The sequence below is a fragment of the Parus major genome, chromosome 6 (genome assembly GCF_001522545.3).
Source record: "Parus major isolate Abel chromosome 6, Parus_major1.1, whole genome shotgun sequence".
Lineage (NCBI taxonomy): Eukaryota > Metazoa > Chordata > Aves > Passeriformes > Paridae > Parus > Parus major.
Window position 1 is genome coordinate 25,316,191 of NC_031775.1, and position 6,224 is coordinate 25,322,414.

Consider the following 6,224-nt stretch of genomic DNA (forward strand, 5'->3'; position numbering starts at 1 on the left):
TTACAGAATTTTATACTGAGGGACAAAGTGAGATGCATGCACTGCAGTAACCTGTGGGCTTGGAGGCAGAATAAACAATGCCAGAGGGTACAGAGCCCCTGATAAAAATCCTCCTGGATCCTCAGAATAATAGTTTTATGCCAAAGCACTCCTCCAGAAAAGCCTGGAAATGGAACACAGCATCTACAGGAAAGCAGCAGTCAAACTGGGTTTTACCAAAGAAGACAAATACAAGTCTGAGTCAAAAATTAGACAAAACCTTCTCCCATGCCAGCACTTCCCACTGAAATTTGGGAGACAATTGGTCCAAGCACTGTTCTCAAATACCCGAACCCCAGAATCACAGGGCTTGGAGGGCGAAGCAAGCAAAGCACAGAAACAGATACTCCACCTCAGCCTTTGAGCAATCTGGTCCAAAAGGAATGAAACATTCTCCTGCTGAACCTGACAGGGGAAGGCATCAGAAGGCTCCTTTGCACTGCAAACACAACCAGCATAAACAAAAGCTGGGCTAAAGACGACTGGTTGTAAATGGGTGCTGACAGCAATCTGGAGAGCTGAGCCCAGCTTCTGGCTGCAGTGTGGGTAGGAAGCATTCCGAGGTGCTTGAGATACCACAACAATCTCAAAGGTGTCTGGCACATTAACCAAATCTTTGGCAAGGTTCACCAGAGCAGGCATAGCTCTCTATTGCAGCACTGATGGGCAGGAGTGGCACTGAAGGGCACAATGAGATGTGCTGTCACCAAGTGGCAGCACAGCTGTACCTCAGACTCTATGCTTCCCTCTTATTCCATTTTGTTTTCTGCTGGCTCTGATTTCTGATTTATGTGTCATCAGATATTAATTAAATAGTCTTAATTAATTTTGGTTTAATTGTTTCAATGGCATCCTGAGTTTGGACTCGATATATATTGCAACCCAGGGCAGGTCGGATTTTACAGCTTATCATATATTGTTTATCACACTTCAGCTGGAAGGAAAACAATTGGGTATCTGTGATACAGTAAAAGAGTAATTGAGGATGAGGCAAGTAACACTAGCAGTGAAGTGCAAAATTATCTCAGTGCTGGTGGTGTTCATCTCTCTCCATGTAAACCAGAAGTAACATTCTGTGTTATACAGCACAGGTAGAATTTTTTTTTTTTCTGGACAGAAAAGCACACACTTTTGCTGCCATCCTAACCCAAGAGAAATCCCTGTTCTTGTTATATACTTACTGCAGATCCTTTCTGTCTAAAACAAATCTGGGAAACATGCTAGTTTTAAAAGACATGAGAAGTCACACTGAACACGATGGAAATTCAACTGCATGTACATAAGTGCTCACCATGACACACCTGATTATTGATTTGTTGTGACTTCCTACAGTCCCTTTTGACAATCATGTCTGCTGAAGCCAAACTAAAAAGCATCAGATTCACCCCTTTTCAAGTCCACTGCAGTGACTGCAGAGGAAATGCAGGAGAATTTACAACCCCATACATCACACACTGATTCTGAATCACACTGTACTGAATCAAGTATGCAAAGTCATGTTCTCACCTTGCTCCAAACCCTTTCTAAACATGACCCAGGGGTTACAGTTTAATCACAGGAAGTACTGATTGCCTGAATTTGAGTATCACTACCCTCTTTCCTCAATGTATTCCCTCGAACTGCAATATACAACTATGCATTTTAATTCAAGCAATTAACTTTTCCAAAGTCAGTAGGTTCACTTGGCACAAAATTGAATTTGAAAATTCTTTATCTGTGCAGCCCTGAAAACCCACATGTGTTATTGAAACTACCTCAAACACAGTCTCTGCATTTCTGAACCTATTTTTAAGCACCAAAATACAAGTGCTTTAATCATTACATAAGCAACTTCAACAAGAGAGGCTTAATTAAAATCTAAATTCTCAGTTCAAAGCAGTTCTTTTTGTGACCTTGCATGACAGTGATTTCAAAAACCTTCTAAAATTTAGCTCAAGTGGTCTTTTTACACAGATTCCAAAAGAAATACATATGTGGGAATTAAAGACCATCCCAGTACTGGTCCAACAGCATAATTCATTAAATCTATGTGTCTAATGAAAACCAGAGAATTAAATCACTAAAGCATTGAACACCTTATCTCACAATGTCTTGAACTTCTTATATTTAACCTGGTCTTTAACTGGGCCAAAGCTGATTCAGTCAAGACTTGAGCTGAAACACAGATCAAGGGAAAAGATTTTAGAAATTACAGGCATTCTGCACTGTTTCTACAACAATCTATAAGATCTGCCATATTTTAAAGGCTGAACATATATTGGTTTATAATTATTGGTAATCAAAATCAATGGTATTATCTCAACCTGAAAGAAAAAAAAAGAGACCATTAGAGAGTTTCTAAATTAGAGATGGATCTCAAGTCTCATCAGAATATCAGAAAAAAAAGCTAAACTCCAAGGCTTATCCTTTCTGTCAAGCACAGGTGGACAGATGACAGGTCCAAGACACAACACACAGAGGACTGTAATAGACATCTTAGAAAACCACTGTATTTACCACTGCAACATCAAAAGCTTGTTATCTTAAAAACAAAACTTGGAATTCATTTGTTTCAATAAGAATTTTACCACCTAATGAAATTACAGCACTGATAACACTTAGAAGCAATTCAAGTGGTCTTTAAACTTTCCTCATCTTTACATTACACGTCAGGTATTGCTCACTTTGAACATCAGCCTTTTCCTTTTATTAGTATGAAAATCCAAAGTCTAAAGTCACTAGGAAATATTTGCTCCATCTTCCTACTTCCATTTTGAATGGCCAAGAGTCAAAGTCTCTGTTCATAAACTTTCATGTCTGCTTATACTGCCCACATTTTATCCTGGCAGTAGGGGAAACTAAGTACAGCAAAAATGTTCAAGTAAATGTGTAAGTGGAATAGGAGAACTGGACTTTGAAAACTACTGAGCAAATGAATCAGTAGTTTCAGTTTTTTGATCATCTATGCATCTTATCAGATTGAAAAGAAGTGATCAATGCCAAATATTTCTTTTGTGTCAGAGCTCAGAAGAATTAGTCTTTTGAGGACAAATTCTGACCCCAAACAGGCCAATTATAACTTATTAAAAGGTTTCCAGTCAAATCAGTAGAACTATCTGTCAGTTGTTATGCTTAGAGTTATGCTATAGAGTCAGCAGGCCAAGATAGAAATCAGATGCTTTTGTTCCCTGCAAGGTAGAGAGTACCAGTTCATACTTGATGTATTTAACACCCACACTTCTACTAGTTCTGTTTAGTCTGGTTTTAAAACCATAGACACTTACAGGCACATACACCATTCAGCTTTGCACAAAGAGAGGGGAATGCAAGATTACCAATAGTAACATGGAAACAGCAAATTCACTCAGATTCTTCAATTTTATGCAGCAGCCACATCCTGCAACAAAAGTAGCGTGCAGTTGTTCTTGGACACCACAGAGCAACTGCAAATACATGTAGAGCCTCCTTAACTGTCAAAACAGTTCAATGATACATCTATGTCTTTCACACAAATGTTTTAGCACAGTAAAAATTACTTACAATATCCTGGCACCAAATTTTACTATGTCAGGGCAACTACTTAGGCTGAAGGGTTAGAGTTTATTTCGTATTTATCATTCAACAGCCTATTGCATTTGCGTAGATTTCACAAGACCAATAAAAAAAAGGCTTCTTATATGGTACCTAGACGTGATTAAACTCCAGCTTTATGTGGTAATGACCTTTAGCTCCACTCTTTCACAGCTCAGACTGGTTGCACAACCCCAGTAAGAATAACTTTTAAGCAGCATTCAGGGATATCCTACAGTTCTATGTTCACTGGCAGGTATCTAAAATACATCTCTGAATCCTGCATTCAATAATGGAGCTCGAACAAGGCTGGAAGACACACTCTTTAATTTCTTTTGCTCCCTTTTGGTTCCTTTATTCAGTATTCAAGAGTCAAGTGAATTGCACAAGGGGCAAATGATTACATTTGAAAGATGTGTTAATCTGAACAGGGATACTTTACATCAGCACAGAAAATGGATCTAAACAAAGAAGGGAAACTGTTGAGCTTTCTGTCATCTGTAAAAACAGCAAAGGAAAAATCACATTCTCACGATCTTGAAAACCCCATGCATGCAGACACTTCTGTCAAAAAGTAATGGTTTGAATAGATATTGAGCCATAATCTGCTCAGACTTCAAAAATTGACTAGGCTGATAAAATTCATGGAGCCCCTGCTAACCTACAGAGAATCCATCATGGCACTTGTCATTCATTTTCTTAATAATTAAGTCTTGAGGGGAAAAAATATTATTTTCATTACCTGAATTTTTTTTCCCCAATATTGTGAAAATAACCCCTGGTGTTTGTGGGTTTGCCTTCAGCTTCCTTATTTTCAGAAGTGGGACACAGGTGATGTTTGCACAGCTGATCCAGGTTATTTTATGTCATTGGTTGTGTGCCTTGGTCACTGAGATCACGATCTACAGCATCACCCATTTGTGAACAACAAGGAACACAGATGATGTACAGAGACAATCCTGCACTATAGAACATAGCCCAATGTCTTCCAGCACTTGTGAATGTGTTTTCTCACACCTGATTTCAAAACAAGCTGAAAAAAGGTTAACCACTATTAGCAGGACATCTGACCATGAGCCTCCCCTGCCAGACTCAAGGATGACACAGTCTTCCAAGTGGCTCAGTTCATAGTTTTTATCAGTGAACTAATCAATAGTTTTAATTCATTAAGAAGAAACCGTATAGGTGAAAGGTGACAAAAAACCACAACTTGGATTAATTTTCTGTTCAAACGAGGTAAAATGCCATGTACTTTGTGTACCAGAGAGAAAGGGTGGAGAAGGAAAAGCAGTTACAACGTTACACATACAGCTAGCTCAGGTAACTGGCTTTGTTCCCTTCTCAAGTGACTCTGCTATGCTTCCCCGCCTTCCTCCCCCACCCCCACTGGTTTATAAAACACATTTAGGAGCCAAAACCACAGATGGTGTCAGTCACTCCAGCTCTTTTGAGATGATGATGCAATATCCACCTAGGCTGAATGGGGACCTGCCCAACTGCTAATTATTAGTATCTGTTGCATACCTTGTAAAAACTTTGAATCAAATGCTTTGTTTCCCACATGCAAGATGCACCACAGACAGAAGCCAAGAGACCAACATTGGTGTCAGTTCTTTGCACCAAGTTTGTAAAACCCTCCCATTCATTTTATTTCATCCTCCTTAAACTGACATTTTCTAAAACTTAAGAGGAGGTTGCAAACAGAAGGTCTAGGATGTTGTGTTGGCACAGGTACTTCCACTTTTATTCATATCCACTGGTACAGGCAGATTCCCTTACACCAATTAAGAATAATTAAGGTCTTAAGTGAAAAGTGTTAGTATTAGTTTACTCTTCAGATATCATGCAGGAGTTAAATTCCAGCACCAGACAAACCAGACCTAGACCAACAAAAGCTTTATTATCTTGACCAGTCACAGAATCACAGAATATTCTGAGACAGAGGGGATCCATGAGGATCATCGAGTCCAACTCCTTACCCTGCACAGAACTATTCCCAAAAGTCCCACCATGTGCCTGACAGCATTGTCCAAACACTTCTTGAACTCTGTGACCACTGCCCTGGGGAGCTGTTCCAGTGCCCAGCCACCCTCTGCTGAAGAAACTTTTTCTGCTATCCAACCTAAACCTCTCCTGACACAGCTTCCATTCCCTTGGATTCTGGTCACCACAGAAGAGCTGCCTAGCCCTCCTCTCCCCCTCAGTCTCCTCTTCTCCAGGCTGAACAAATCATGTGCCTTCAGCAGCTCCTCATACGACTTCCCCTCAAGGCCCTTCACCATCTTTGCTGCCCTCCTTTGGATGCTCTCTAATACATGAGTGCTGAAAGGACTTTGCTATTTAGCCCTATCTCTTGGATCATGTGCAGAAAATGTCTTCCAAAGATCATATCCACAGATTTTGGAAGCAAAGCCAGGAAGCTCCACCTGCCAGCCCAGCCTGCATACCTCATGTCACAACTATTTTTCTCAAGAAGCATTAAGCACAGATCCTCTCATTCCCATTTCAGAGACAGAGGAAGGCAAAAAAAAAAAAAAACCAAACCAAAACCACAGTTGCTTAAATCAACACAAGAAATCTCTCATAAAACAGGCTTGGCCTACTAGGCAGTTGAGCAAGTGCACTAACCTTTGCAC